The 13,405-nt window shown below is 38.6% G+C and overlaps 1 protein-coding gene across 1 annotated transcript in view; it reads right to left on the minus strand.

The window, feature by feature from the left end:
- Positions 1-13,405, minus strand: part of LOC107190150 (titin) — a 54,581-nt gene that overhangs the window by 36,279 nt on the left and 4,897 nt on the right.

Here is a 13,405-nt window from a genome sequence, read left to right on the forward strand (position 1 = left end):
TTAAGTAATTCGTTATTTCATATTTGAAAATATTCTTATAAGGCTGTAGAAATGAATTGGTGACTACAAATAAATGATTACATATAAATATTTATTCGAACAGTGGGCATTATGGAAAATTCTTTTGATTGGCAATATACAACTCCAGTTTCACTTTTCAGAGTATTAATCTTGTTAAAAACCCGACGAACAAATAAATGAATAATAACAGTAACACTCAATATGTAACATAAAATGTAACAGTAAAATAAAAACCTCAGGAACATCTGGTGAAATTTATTCCCATTTATAAATTATTCTAATGAAATCCTTAATAAATGAATTAATTCTCATTTCTTGAAAATACCAACTAATAACTTTTTACTAGAATTTTTTACAAAATCGAAGTATTCGGAAAATCTTACTAAAAATACAATGACGTAGTAAGGAAACGAAAGGAATGTTTCGAACAAACATCGGATAATCTTCCTTCTTGTTCCCTGGATCTATTTCAAATCGTTCAAACGCGGGCGAACATTAAGAAACCCTCGCTGTCGACGTTTGTTTATCGAACGGCGTCGAAATTCCGCGCACAGAAGGATCGATTCTGTCTGTGAAACCTCGGGCGATCGTTAATTTCCGCGTTTCTGATCGTGAAAATAGCCACCGACGTTCGCGGCCGTGTAAACACGTCGACGGGTTAACGAACGAGTGGCTCGACGAGGAAATGATCGATGAACAGTAGCCATGAGTTGCATGAAAACCGGTATGAAGCTTTATTATCGACGGCTACTGGATAATTACAATGTACGTAATGAGCTGCGAGTATCCTTGTAGATGAGAAAACGATTATTCCTCTCTGAACGTTTAGAGACCAATATTTTGCAGGTAAAGAAGATCGATATTTTTAGCTAGAAAAACGATTATTCTTCTCGAAGCATTCAGACACCAATATTTTCCAAGGTAAAGAAGATAGATATTTGAAGATTATTCGTGTCACAGAATCTCTAAGCCACTATATTTTATATATCGAGGCTATTTTGCACCTATTATTCGTTTGCGTCAGGTAGAAGGAAAAGTTGAAGTTATTCGAAAGACTATATCAATGTAAAGGGTTATCCAATAGTAGGTACCTAAACATATCGGTGAGATTCTTCTGATTAAAATGATACCAAATACAACATTATTTGGATCATATTACTTTATTAATATTAATGGGTCACCCTGTATATTCAGAAAATTTGATGTATTTTCCTGATAAAATAAATTCGGTATAGGTGGACAAGTACGTACAATCAGCAATGCCTATAAAAAGTGATTTATAACGCAAATAAATATATTTTTACTTCAATAGTATTTCTTGTATCGTAAAACCATAATCGTCCAATCGGTGAAATGTCATAAGAACTGAAGTTATGACACGCTTGAACACCCTAAACGACGCGTACCACTTTAATCGGAGAGGTTTGTGTAAACACGCTGCCTCTGGCAAGTAAAACGCGAATGATTTCTAATTAAACGCGTCGCTTAATTCGACAAACGAGCAGTAATTGTGACACTTTCGCGGCTTGTCGAGCGTGATTCGATGCGATTGGGGACAGTTCCAATCAAACGACAGATCGTATTGACAACCGGTTCGAATCCCGGCGAGCATTTATTGGCAGCCGAGTGAACATAATACAACCGTTAAAAAAAGATGCTCGCGATAGTGTCCAAGTGTCCCGATATCGTGACGGATGATGCCTCCATCAGAAATAGACGTCGAAAAATGAACCGGTGTATACGACAGGCCTCGATGAAAATATATCGCTGCTGTTGGCGCCGTGATTTGCCAGATAGAGTTAGAGTCGAAATTAAGGTTAGGTAAATTAAAGCAAAGGTATACACTTTGAAGCTATGGGATTCATATTTATTTCTCTCAATTTAGAATCTGATATTTCGTATAGATGCTCTATTAAATTCAGATCTGGTGACTAGGGAGAAGGAGTTAATTTTTTTTTAACCACCGAATTCAAGTAATACAAAATTTATTATAATTCAGAAAAAATATCTAATTGAACATAGGATTATATTTACTCTTTTATATACACCCTTGAAATTCGAAGGCCTTGTTATGTTATACCCTTCATCGTCAGATAAATATTTATTGTCCTCTCTCGTTATTCTGAATTTTTTTTGGACTGCAACCAAAAGTATCATCCTTCACTTACAAATAGCTTGCTCTTCTTAAAACATTTTTTTGTACCTGTTACCATTCGACCAGGTCGTTGGAAAATAAAACCGGCGCGTCACTGTTTACACCTGCAGTGTTCTAATTTTGTACGTATATCTAGATCACACATGTAAATGCACACAAATTTTTTATCTCTTTTTGTTCTTTATTTTATTTCTTTAGTATTTTATTTTAGTTCTTGACAATCTAATCCTTGACATTTAATAGAAAAGAGTTTAGGGAATACTTTTTATTTCACAATTATATCGATGGCAACAGTAACCTTAACATTAATAGTGCAATTCAATATTTAGAAAAAACTAGGAAGTACCGATGTCAAAGGCGTCACCTTGAGCCTGTCAACGTAATGCGATCTCTCACTCAATAAAATGATCCCCTGCTCACAAAAACTTGTCCGACCACCACACGCACATTCTACTTAAATCGATAAAAAGTGAAATAGTAACCGTGGATCTTGAGCTAACCCATTTGCATTGCCTTCCCTGTATTATTTACAATGATGTCTACTTTGTAATAGAATAAAATTATCCTGATATAGGTAATTACAGTGTTAGCAAATTATTCTTAACCATTTAACGTAAAATCCATTATAATACACAAAATACACTGTCTGTTAAAAATTGAAAGCATACTATTAGATTTATCTTCCGTTCGAAAATTCAAATAATTTCAAAATATTCAAACCTAATTCGGTAAAAAATGAAGCTTTTTAATGTCTTCTATTTCGTTTCTTTTGGAAACTGAAATATCGAAAGGGGCAAATGATATTTAAATGGCCAAAAGAGGATTTCGATGTTAAAGGAAATCATTTTTTTCATAATTAAGTAAAATCTCGAGTAGTGAAATTGCTTAGGAACGCCCACACCTATGGGTATCGCGACTAGACGCGAAATTTTATTACGCGCAAACGACATTGGTACTCCTTCGGTGGTGACATCACATCCCTTCTTGTACTCGCGAGTTTATTTGTAGCGAATCGTCGCCGCGTCATTCTAAATCCTTCGTTTACGCGCGATCGCCGCTCTCCACGGACAGAATTCTATCCATGCCGCCCACACCGTTAGCCTTTTGATCATTCGAATTCAAACGCCGCCTCGCCTTGATCTTAGGGATCGAATTTCACAGTGAAAAGTCGCACGCTTTCGTGGCAATAACGACAATCAGTTGGCGAATTAATTAACTGTCCTGTACCATATTTAATGATTCACAATAATTCCTTATCTTATTGAGAGGGACCTTCCATGACAAGAAAAGTTCTACGTTTTCTGACATTTTGAAGTATCAGGCAACTCTTTTATGTTACTTTTTGGTACTCTTCTGGAAAGTTGAAAAATTTTAATAACTACAGAGAGCAAAACAGATTTTTTGTTCGATTTAATTCCAAACTAACGTCACGCTCAAAGAATCGAACGAAATTTCATGAGCTTACAATTAGACGATCCCAGTGAAAGTCATCTTCATAAATGCTATCGAGCGGTGTCGTCGATTGGATGTAACGCGAGTATCGAGGTAATTAATACTGGACGCGATAACGAACACAGGCAGAGAATAAATTCCGTTAAATTAAATGCTTCGAAATCCGAGGGAGCAATGGAGGGCGTGTCTCGGTCGTGGACAACGATACATACAAAGGATTTACGATGGTGGATTCCCTTGCTTATTAACCGGCTCCGGTAGAGAACCATAATTACGTTTACGGTGCACGTGCGTAATTGCACTTTATCTTTCTCGCCTTGAAATCAGATACACCAGTTCCGGAAAAACTGCGTGTAGAAGCAAAACTTAATGCAGCGCGTACGATTATTATCCCGTTCTTTCCCCTTTCTTCGGGGGAACAAAAATAGCCCTCGAATTAACATATTTGCGCGTTGAAAAAATGTTTTACGGTAGGCTCGTCATTTTTTTTCCAATCCATGTTTTAACAGCAGAGCATTTTTAGGTCAATGACAATGATAAAATATCAGAAAGTGGATTATTGTCATATAACGCAATAGACAAATTTAAAAATCATTCGATAGGAATTATTTAACTTCTGAAATATTTTATATCGTCGAATGTAATGTATGGTACTATACGTTGTGTATATTTAATGTATTTATATTAAACATAACTAATATGTAAATGCATTTGACCTACACTAATACACAATAAGCCTAAAACATATTCATACAACAAGTAATTACAATAAAATATTTACTAACTCTACTATATTTTTCTCTATATATCTCAAATATTTTTTAGAGTGACTGAAATCATGGCTAATTTCATTAAGACGTCCTTCAGTAATCGAGAATTCGCCAAATCAAAAGTAACATCTCTAAAAAGAATCCGACTGAACGTTTGGACCGTGCAACTTTTCCGTCATTCAGGGCTGAAGATAAATCATTCACGGGCGGCAGAAATCATTCAGAGGGTCCGTTAAAAAAGTCGGCGGGTATGAAAGCGACGTCGGATTTCCGGAGCACCCGGAGACCCGCGTGTCTAAATCTAAATACGAGCTAGCGGGCAAAATCGGGAAGAGCAAGACAGGAGGGAGACGTCGTGAACCCCTTTCCACGTCGAGAAACAGGAGGGAAGCGTAGAGACCTAGAGAGATCGGTCCCGGGTTCGTCGACCCGGCAGTTCGGCCACAGAAAGACGAGATATGCTTCCATTTTCATCTTTGGCCGACTGCCAAAGTTTCGTCTGGACCCGATCTCTCGTCTCGTCTCTTACTGCCATCCGTCAGCGACAGTGTTTCCCTTCCTTTTTCGTTTTATCCCCGTTCCTGCGACGAGATCTTTGAGCATTCGTGGAGAATCAAAATGAAAGCGGGTGTCGAGCGACGATCATTGAAATTGACAGCTTTAGAGGATGATAATCAATGGCCATCAACTTTATTACATCGGTAAGAGTTCTATATTGGTTCATGAAGAATAAATGGCTGATCGTTATTCGTATTTGTAGTGTTATAATCCTGTGTAGCTTGTATTATAGATATAATTATAAAATATATAGAAAAATATAATTTATTTTAATGATAATCAATTTTTATATTATAATGCCAGATTATAGTTTGATTATATGGTTTCAAATTCTTTTACCCCTAATTTGGGAGACAAAATTCTTACGGATTGGTAATTTGTGTTTCATTAGTTTGAAGAAGCTTGTTTATAAGGATTGACATTATTCGAAGACACTTATTACTTTTTATTATTTTTTTTGTTGAGTTATAATATCGTTTACATTAAATACTTGATACTGGATACTGTATGTATATTGACTGTCATAAAAGGAGTATTATCATTTTTTTTTTTATGTTATGTCAGTATTCGCTATTCTACGTTTTTCTTTTAGTCAATTTGTACATCGCAATGTATACGTTATATTTTATAAAAATATGATCTGAAAAAAATGTAAAATAGCTTCAAAATAAACGTTAAAATTATACTGAGTCGTCTGAGAAGGTTAAAATCCCAATAGAATTGCAAAATTGTTAGGCAGATTCAGTTCTGTAGTTCACTCCAAATTCTAAAACACGATATCAGTGGGCGTTTCGACGAAGAAACACATCCACAATCGAATAATTAATGAAGCTTACTAAATAATCGTAATTGCGAGCCACTTATCAGCCGTCACGAGAAACGCATCCCCAGCTTCATCATCACCGCGAGATCAACCTTCCCACTTGCCACTCGCTGGGCGTGCAGAAAAATGAAAAATCGAGGGTACCACGACTGGGAAGATAAATTGCTCGAGTCGCGTGAAATACAACGAGCATATCATCATTCGACCGACCAAATCGTTCTATACGTGTGATTACGAGCTGAGTTTCCACGATGGCGAAGCGATTTCTCGAACTGTGGTCGCGAAACGACTCGCAACTACGGTAAAATCGGTAACGATCCGTAACGTCCGACATGGATCATCGTGGAAAATGAATTAACAGAAACGAAAAATTCTGTCACGCGCGGAATGAAAGTTCCCGGCCAAATTATAATTTCACCATATCTTTGTCCTAACTTTTGTCAGGCCCGTATCTTCAATATTTTTAGGCAAGACAATTTTTTTAACAAACAATGCATTTTCAATATTTATGTGTATACGAAGTGTTTATTCATACAGACACAGAGGTACAGAGGTAACAGTTTGATCAGAAACACACGAACCCATTCGCTAGGCTGGCACGAACTCTTCAACAAACCACCGCAATTTCTCTTAAAGGCGTTGGCATGCCAGCGGACACGACGAGCCGCTCGATCGAGATACCCTGCAGAGATACTATCGCGAAACGAGTTTTAATATCGCTGCTCGAATCGAACGAAAAACCGGCCGAAAAAAATTCTGCGGCTAGCCCGCCGGGAAACACTTTGCACCACGACACAATTCCAAGGTTTTTCTCGTTACGGTGATTCCCTTTTTTTTTTCTGTAACAGTATTATGTTTTATTGAAAATACAAAGAGGCATCGCCCCGAATCGTAAAGATCGTTAACCTTGAACTCCATAATTTTTCGGCGTGGTCGCAGTCGGCCACGAGAAAAAAGGGAACGTTTCGACGGCGTGCGATGACAATGAAAACGGAATCCACGGCAAGCCAGAGTGAAAGTGAGCTCTCGGCAATCGAGTCCGCGATTGCACGCAGGCCCGCGAAGTCACGCGTGCGGGCCGCTTGTATCGGCACGCAACTCGCACGCGTGTCTCCTTGGAGCAGAGTAGGGCATTATTCGAACGAAATTTTACTCGAACAGAAGTTAGAGTAAAAATTCGAGATAAAGTTCAAGTAAAAGTTCGAATGATATTCGAGTGAAAAATTGAGTTAGAATTCGAACAAAAATTCAAATAAAAGTTCGAATGAAATTCGAATGAAAAATTAAATAAGAATTCGAATAAAAGTTCGAACAAAAGTTCAAATAAAAGTTCGAATGAAAAATTGAATAAGAATTCGAATAAATTTTTCGAATAAAATTTCGAATAGATTTGTCGAATAAAATTATATCCGAATAACCTTCAAATATAAATTGCGAATGAAACGAATTTATTCGAAAATAACGAATAATTTACTCGTACAAATCAGTGAGTGAAGGTATCGTATGTCATCGGCACGCTACCAGCGGAATGTATAGGTCCTGGAATCGATACAGCGGGGTCGTAAATTAGAGCCTTAAGTGGCGACACCGATAAATGTAACTGCAACCAGGGCCGTACACGTCTTCCAGAAGTAATACGTACCTTAAACATCAGAGGCTGTAAAAGTTATTTATGAATTGAGATTTAAAATTTTCGCTTACCGTTTTTCATTAGAACTGTACGATATTATTCCCCCCATCGCACTAATAAAAAATAACCTATTTCAATTTGCTTGCAAAATAGCTAATGGTGTTGTTTTGAATTAGAATGAGTACGTTTTCATCGTACTGCCTTGAACAAGACTCGAGCTTCTTGTCTTTCCTGTAATTGCTGCTTCGGCGCTCAGAACATGTAAACTTTGACTCCTGTACCGATTTTACGATCACACTATATCAATTCCGGGACCTATACGTGCATGAGAGTATGTATGAGTGCAGTCCAGGGAATGAAGCAAAGAACCGTGACGGCAGATGCGTAGAGATAACAACGGATCCACGGTCACTTACCATTAGGCGTTATTCGTCACGGTGTTACTTCGAATAAATATAGATTTATTTCTAAATAACGAATAACGTACTATTCGTGCCTAACGAACCATTTTTCGCCGAAAACGTTATTCGTTTCTTCGCGAGTAAATCCTAGGCCATTATTCATAGACTGCAAATACCAATATTCTAAGTCAAAGTTACTCCAACTTTCGTTACACTAAAAATGTCTAAAATCCGCAGTTAATTTATTCGTGATACGAAGTATAATCTGCTCAACTCTGTTCCCCAGAGAACGGATCCGAGGCAACCGGTACGCCAGAGCACCGCCATATTCGGCGCACTGAAATTGGGACGAGCCCGTCCGATCGCGCGAGAGGTTGCGTGAATTCGGTTACGATCCAGCTCGATTTTTTGCCAGGACCACCAAAGGATACGCCTTTCTTCCTTAAAAAGTTGACTGGCGTGTTCCACGAGACTCGATCACCCGGAAATCGCACGGATACCCTGGTGACATACATAGATCACGATCCAAGCATCGAGTTCTCTTTCTTTCTTTTTTTTTTTTTTTTTTTTTTTTTTTTTTTTTTTTTTTGCGAAATCGAGAAAGTCTGTCAGCGATTTCGGGATACCTCGCATTCGCGACGATCTGTTTATGGGCATAGTTTTGCAATCTTGGTCGGCTTGATCCGCGCTGATACGCAAGCGGAGGCTCGAGCTGAATTTCTGAGGGAGGATTTTTGAAAGATCGAGGACGGAGACTTGTCCGAGGTGAATAGAAATTGCGCCGTTGACGATTGACCTAATGGAATACTTAAGAGAGGCGAGTCTTTCTTGAGACGTCTCGTTGCGTCGAGCGGGTCTTCTCTGAGAGAGTCGTGGAAAATGTTTGAAGAATAAAGTGTATGGGGTAAATGCACCAATGAATGAACATTTACGAGATTTTGTGACTATTAAAGTCGAATTTTAAATGATAATAGTATTGATAAATACTTGACACAGGAGGATTAGAAATTTAATCTCTATACCTTTTTATAAGGTATAAATTTTTATTTGAAAATTGGAAAATATGTCGATCTTGCAATTAACATTCACAGAAATATTCAAGTATAATATATCGGTCTTTATGGAAATTGAAAACAGGTAGAAATTTGTTCACTCCATTAACCCTTTTGCATTAAAACTCCCAGCGTTGAATATATGCTATAAATGCGTAAAATCTGGAGGCTACTAATTAAATAGAGTGTTTTATGAATTCTACAGCATCAACACATCATATATAGACTGCGGATTTTATGCCTTTACAGAATATCCGATCACCTAAAATTCAGTGCAGTAAAAAGTTTCAAAAGTTTTAATCAAGTTTTCTATTTATTGAGAACCTACTAGGATCCTTAACAGGGTAAATACATTTTTTTTTAATTCCAGTTTCGACAAATTAATCCATATTTGCATAAATTTCCGCAGCCTAATCATATAAAATATTAATCGTGAGTTTATTATTACAAAATTCTACGTACTATCATTTATATTCTCCATCAGAAATAAAAGTCACAAGACACACAGTCCACGGATAATGGCTCAGAAATGATGGCGACGAGAAAAGAAATAAAGAAACCGAGTTTAGAGGAGCATGAACTCGAGTCCCTTTAGGGGCCCAGTTCGAAGTCGCTTGAAGATGACTGTACCCACACTCCACGGGGTCCCATCTTTGGGCCGTCCACCTTATATTTCCCTTTTTTTTTTTCCTTTTTTCCTCGGCCCCTTCGGAGGCAAGGAGTCAGTGTCGTAAGGTCGTAGGTACGATATAGGTGGAGGTGCGGAGGTAGGATCACGCCCGCCGTCTCGTATAATACCGGTTTGTTAGATTACACGAGACCGTACAGGAGATCCATGCTCCACGGTAGATCCTCATGGATCGTCCCGCCTGGGACCAGGCCTTTGTATGTCTGCCTACCTGTCCGTCTGTCCGTACGTCTGGATGCTTGTCTCTTCGATTACGTAGCTGTGACAACACGCATTAATAGCGTCGAACCCTCGAACATATGGCAAAAACACTTTGCACGCGCGGAATTTTTATTTCAAGTTTTATCGATCGCTAATGGATCGACCGTGGGAGCAGTTCCGTCGAAGTATATTGAGAATGCAGAAATTGTTGGATATTACTAATTCTAACTAAAATTAGATAGTAATCTATTATTGTTTTTTTTTAAATGCAATTGTTTTTTTTTCAGGAAAATCGAAAGTAAATGATTTTTTAACCTATTAGAACCAAACGTTCTGTTAACACAACATTCCACTCACAATTTTTCTTTGGAGAATTTACATTATTGAATTCTGTTCTTTATACTGCCGTTATGAAAGAAGATTTCAACACAAATGCTTCCTTTTGGAGTTATATTCGTGTTATTCAATTGATTATCTTCGTTGGGACTGTAAGCTATCCATGTTTGGGCGGCAAGAATTATTGGTCTCGTATATAGTGTGATGGCGACAATTATTTATTCTTCACTAGGTATATGGCGTGAGTTAGATTGCCAGCTTCCGGTGGCGTTAATTTAAATGAAAAATACAAACAATTATATGCTTTAAAAATTTTACCTGTTTGAAATTTATGTAAAAATTTTACTGTTATTATAAAAATTAGGATTTACCTTTAAATATATCTGTACAAAATGAAAATATAAATTTACAGATACAAATTGTATACGTAGGTATAATAAGAGAAGGTGGGCTGTGTGTGCTATAGTCAATAGACGTGTCCGATGAAACGAGAGTTGTAGTTGTAATTGAGACTTGTTTGCGGAAGGGCGTAGGAAATGACTGTGTTTATGTAATCACTATAAACTAGCATATAGAGGTACTATATAATCGTAAATAATAAATCGACTCCAAAGTAGAGGTGTCTGGTGTCTGCGAATAGATCTTTTTCAGGCTTCATTATAAAGCTCGTATTATAATTTTAAAATTCTTTATAAACTCCAAAAACATCGATAACTTCAAAACTTTAAAGCTTGGTCGGAACCTTTTTTATTGACCGATTATAATAAACTTTTTCAGGGATTATTTCAGGGATTTTTATAAAATGGCCACCCTATTGTTATATTTGTCCCACGTCTTCCATACTTCATCATTAAAAAAAAAATGCTTCCCATTATATTTATTACATTGTTCACACAAAGATAAATGTTCCAAACAGCGACGACCACCGTGTTTGAACAAGCAGACATGCAAGACTGATTTGTAGTCTTCGTTACAAAATTAGCCGATAATTTGTAAGTTTCCCGGGCGTTAATTAACGGCCCGTGCGGATGGTTAATTTGCAAATAGCCGGAGCCGGCGAACACGCCGCGGAACAATGAGTCATTATTTCGGTCCCTTCGTGGATCTCGTGATGAAAACGATTCTCCGCGGTGCGATGCAAATGAATGTAACCAGTAACTGCAGATATAATAAAACTATGGATGCCGTTATTATTGAGGGGCCATGGATTTTGGGTGCCTGAGGAACCCAGTGTGAAGTTCTATCACCAAAGACGAGATTCTCGTCTGTGCACACTGATCACATACATCCATATACAGGGTGTCCCAAAATAGCTTCGACTCCGGAAATAAGGGGTTCCTGGGATGATTTGAAACAACTTTTTCCTTAACAAAATTGTTATCCGAGGCTTTGTTAACGAGATATTAACGAAAAACCCCGACCAATCACAGCGCGGTTCTGTTGGCCGAGCTTCCGCGATAGCGTTGGCTACCAATCATAGCGCGTACCCAACGCTATCGCGGAAGCTCGGCCGACAGATCCGCGCTCTGATTGGTCGGGGTTTTTCCTTAATATCTCGTTAACGACACCTCGGATGCAATTTTTGCTAAGGAAAAAGTTGTTTTAAATCATCCCAGGAAACCCCTAATTCCGGAGTCGAAGCTATTTTGTGACACCCTGTATATCCTACATTTATTGTAGTATCATTGTTACTCCTATGGTAAAATAGAGTAAATGGCACAGATTCATGACTCCTCGACAACAATGGCATCCGTAGTCTTATTATATCTGTAGTCACTGGTATAACCGAGACGCTCGCGCGCGCGCAGCTTGTAACCGATAACGTGATGTAACTGTAACCGGTAATACCGTGATGTAATGTATCAAACCAGTTGTATCCCTGTTATCGCGTGTATCCTCGATAAGATCGTGTGACGTGCTGCAGCAGCCGCGGAGGAGGCGCGCGGCGATCGCGTCTGTCGTCCGGCGTTTGCTAAATTACGCCCGGGATCCTTGCGATCATCGCGAGATAATATCGCCGCGGGCGTACAAATCGTTCCTGCGAAACAAATCGCTGAGATTGCAAGATGGCGACCTGTCACGGACCATCCGTCGCGTTGAAACGCGCTGCGCTTGATGAACCTCTGGACAGTGGTCCAAAAGCAAAATGAGGATGTTGAAAAATGGCCACTTTTGGAGCAGCTTGCGAACGAGAAATTCTTGCGGGAGATGTAAGTGTACCTCTTGGGGAACGAAAAATTTTATTTGTAGACTGTGGATTTTATGGATTTATAGAATATCTTATCACCTAAAATTCAGTTCAAAAAGAAGGAAATTCGATCACTGTTATATTCACATGATTGAACTCATTTTTGGCAACTTTCGCGTCACATTTCGAATAAATGCGAATAACATTTTTTGTTCCTAAAGAGGTACTCTTAAATGTCCTGTATTTGTCGTTCGCAAGGTGGTCCGGAAGGGGCCATTTTTTAACATCCTCCGTTAGCAGCACATACGCTTATCCAGCTCGAGCAATCAAAACAAAAATTTCAAAACTTGTAATTCCATTTAACTAGAAGTTGATAAATGAACGAATTTTTATCAGTTTTAGTAATCATAGTGATTAGAACCGAACTGCAACCGAACTAATAATCGAGAGTGAAATTTCTCACAATCAGAAAGAAAGTTTATAATTTACAATAAAGAAACGTAGAGATTCTGTACCCAAAATATCCAAGAAACAGATGAAATAAACTTATATAGCAGCAGACTTTGATCGTTAACCTGTATGTGTCGTAAATGAAAGTTCAAGATGCAGATTAATGGATTCTGTTCCAAGAAAAATTGCTTCGATCTTATATCGGGGGACGTATGTATATCCGCACTGGACACACCATTGAGATCGTGTTCAAGGAGGGTTACGTAACATCGGGCAAAACCGTCTCGATCTGGACGGTTGATGTTACTCGTTAACAACAGAATCGTCCCGGGCCTCGTCCAATTATTTTCGGGGCATAACGAACGCGAGAGATGGTTTCCCCCGTTCATGGTTGCCGCGCCGCCGATGGAAGGGAACCGTAGCGGTTAAATTTATCCTTCGCGGAGTTACGGAGAAGCTCGTTTTGCTCGATGGATACCTAAAACGCTCACGGTTTCGAGAGGACTCGGAAATAGCTATGGACTCGAGCGACCGGCTCCCGAAATAATCTAACACCATAGATTATGGTCGCGTGTAGAACGCGCGTGCACAGCTACGCGCCGCGCCCTATCCGACGAATGTTGGAACGATTAAATGTCGCCGAACGCTTCCTAAAACATATATCACGCACGTTGGATATG

This window comes from Dufourea novaeangliae, unplaced genomic scaffold (genome assembly GCF_001272555.1).
Source record: "Dufourea novaeangliae isolate 0120121106 unplaced genomic scaffold, ASM127255v1 scaffold168, whole genome shotgun sequence".
In the NCBI taxonomy this organism is placed as follows: domain Eukaryota; kingdom Metazoa; phylum Arthropoda; class Insecta; order Hymenoptera; family Halictidae; genus Dufourea; species Dufourea novaeangliae.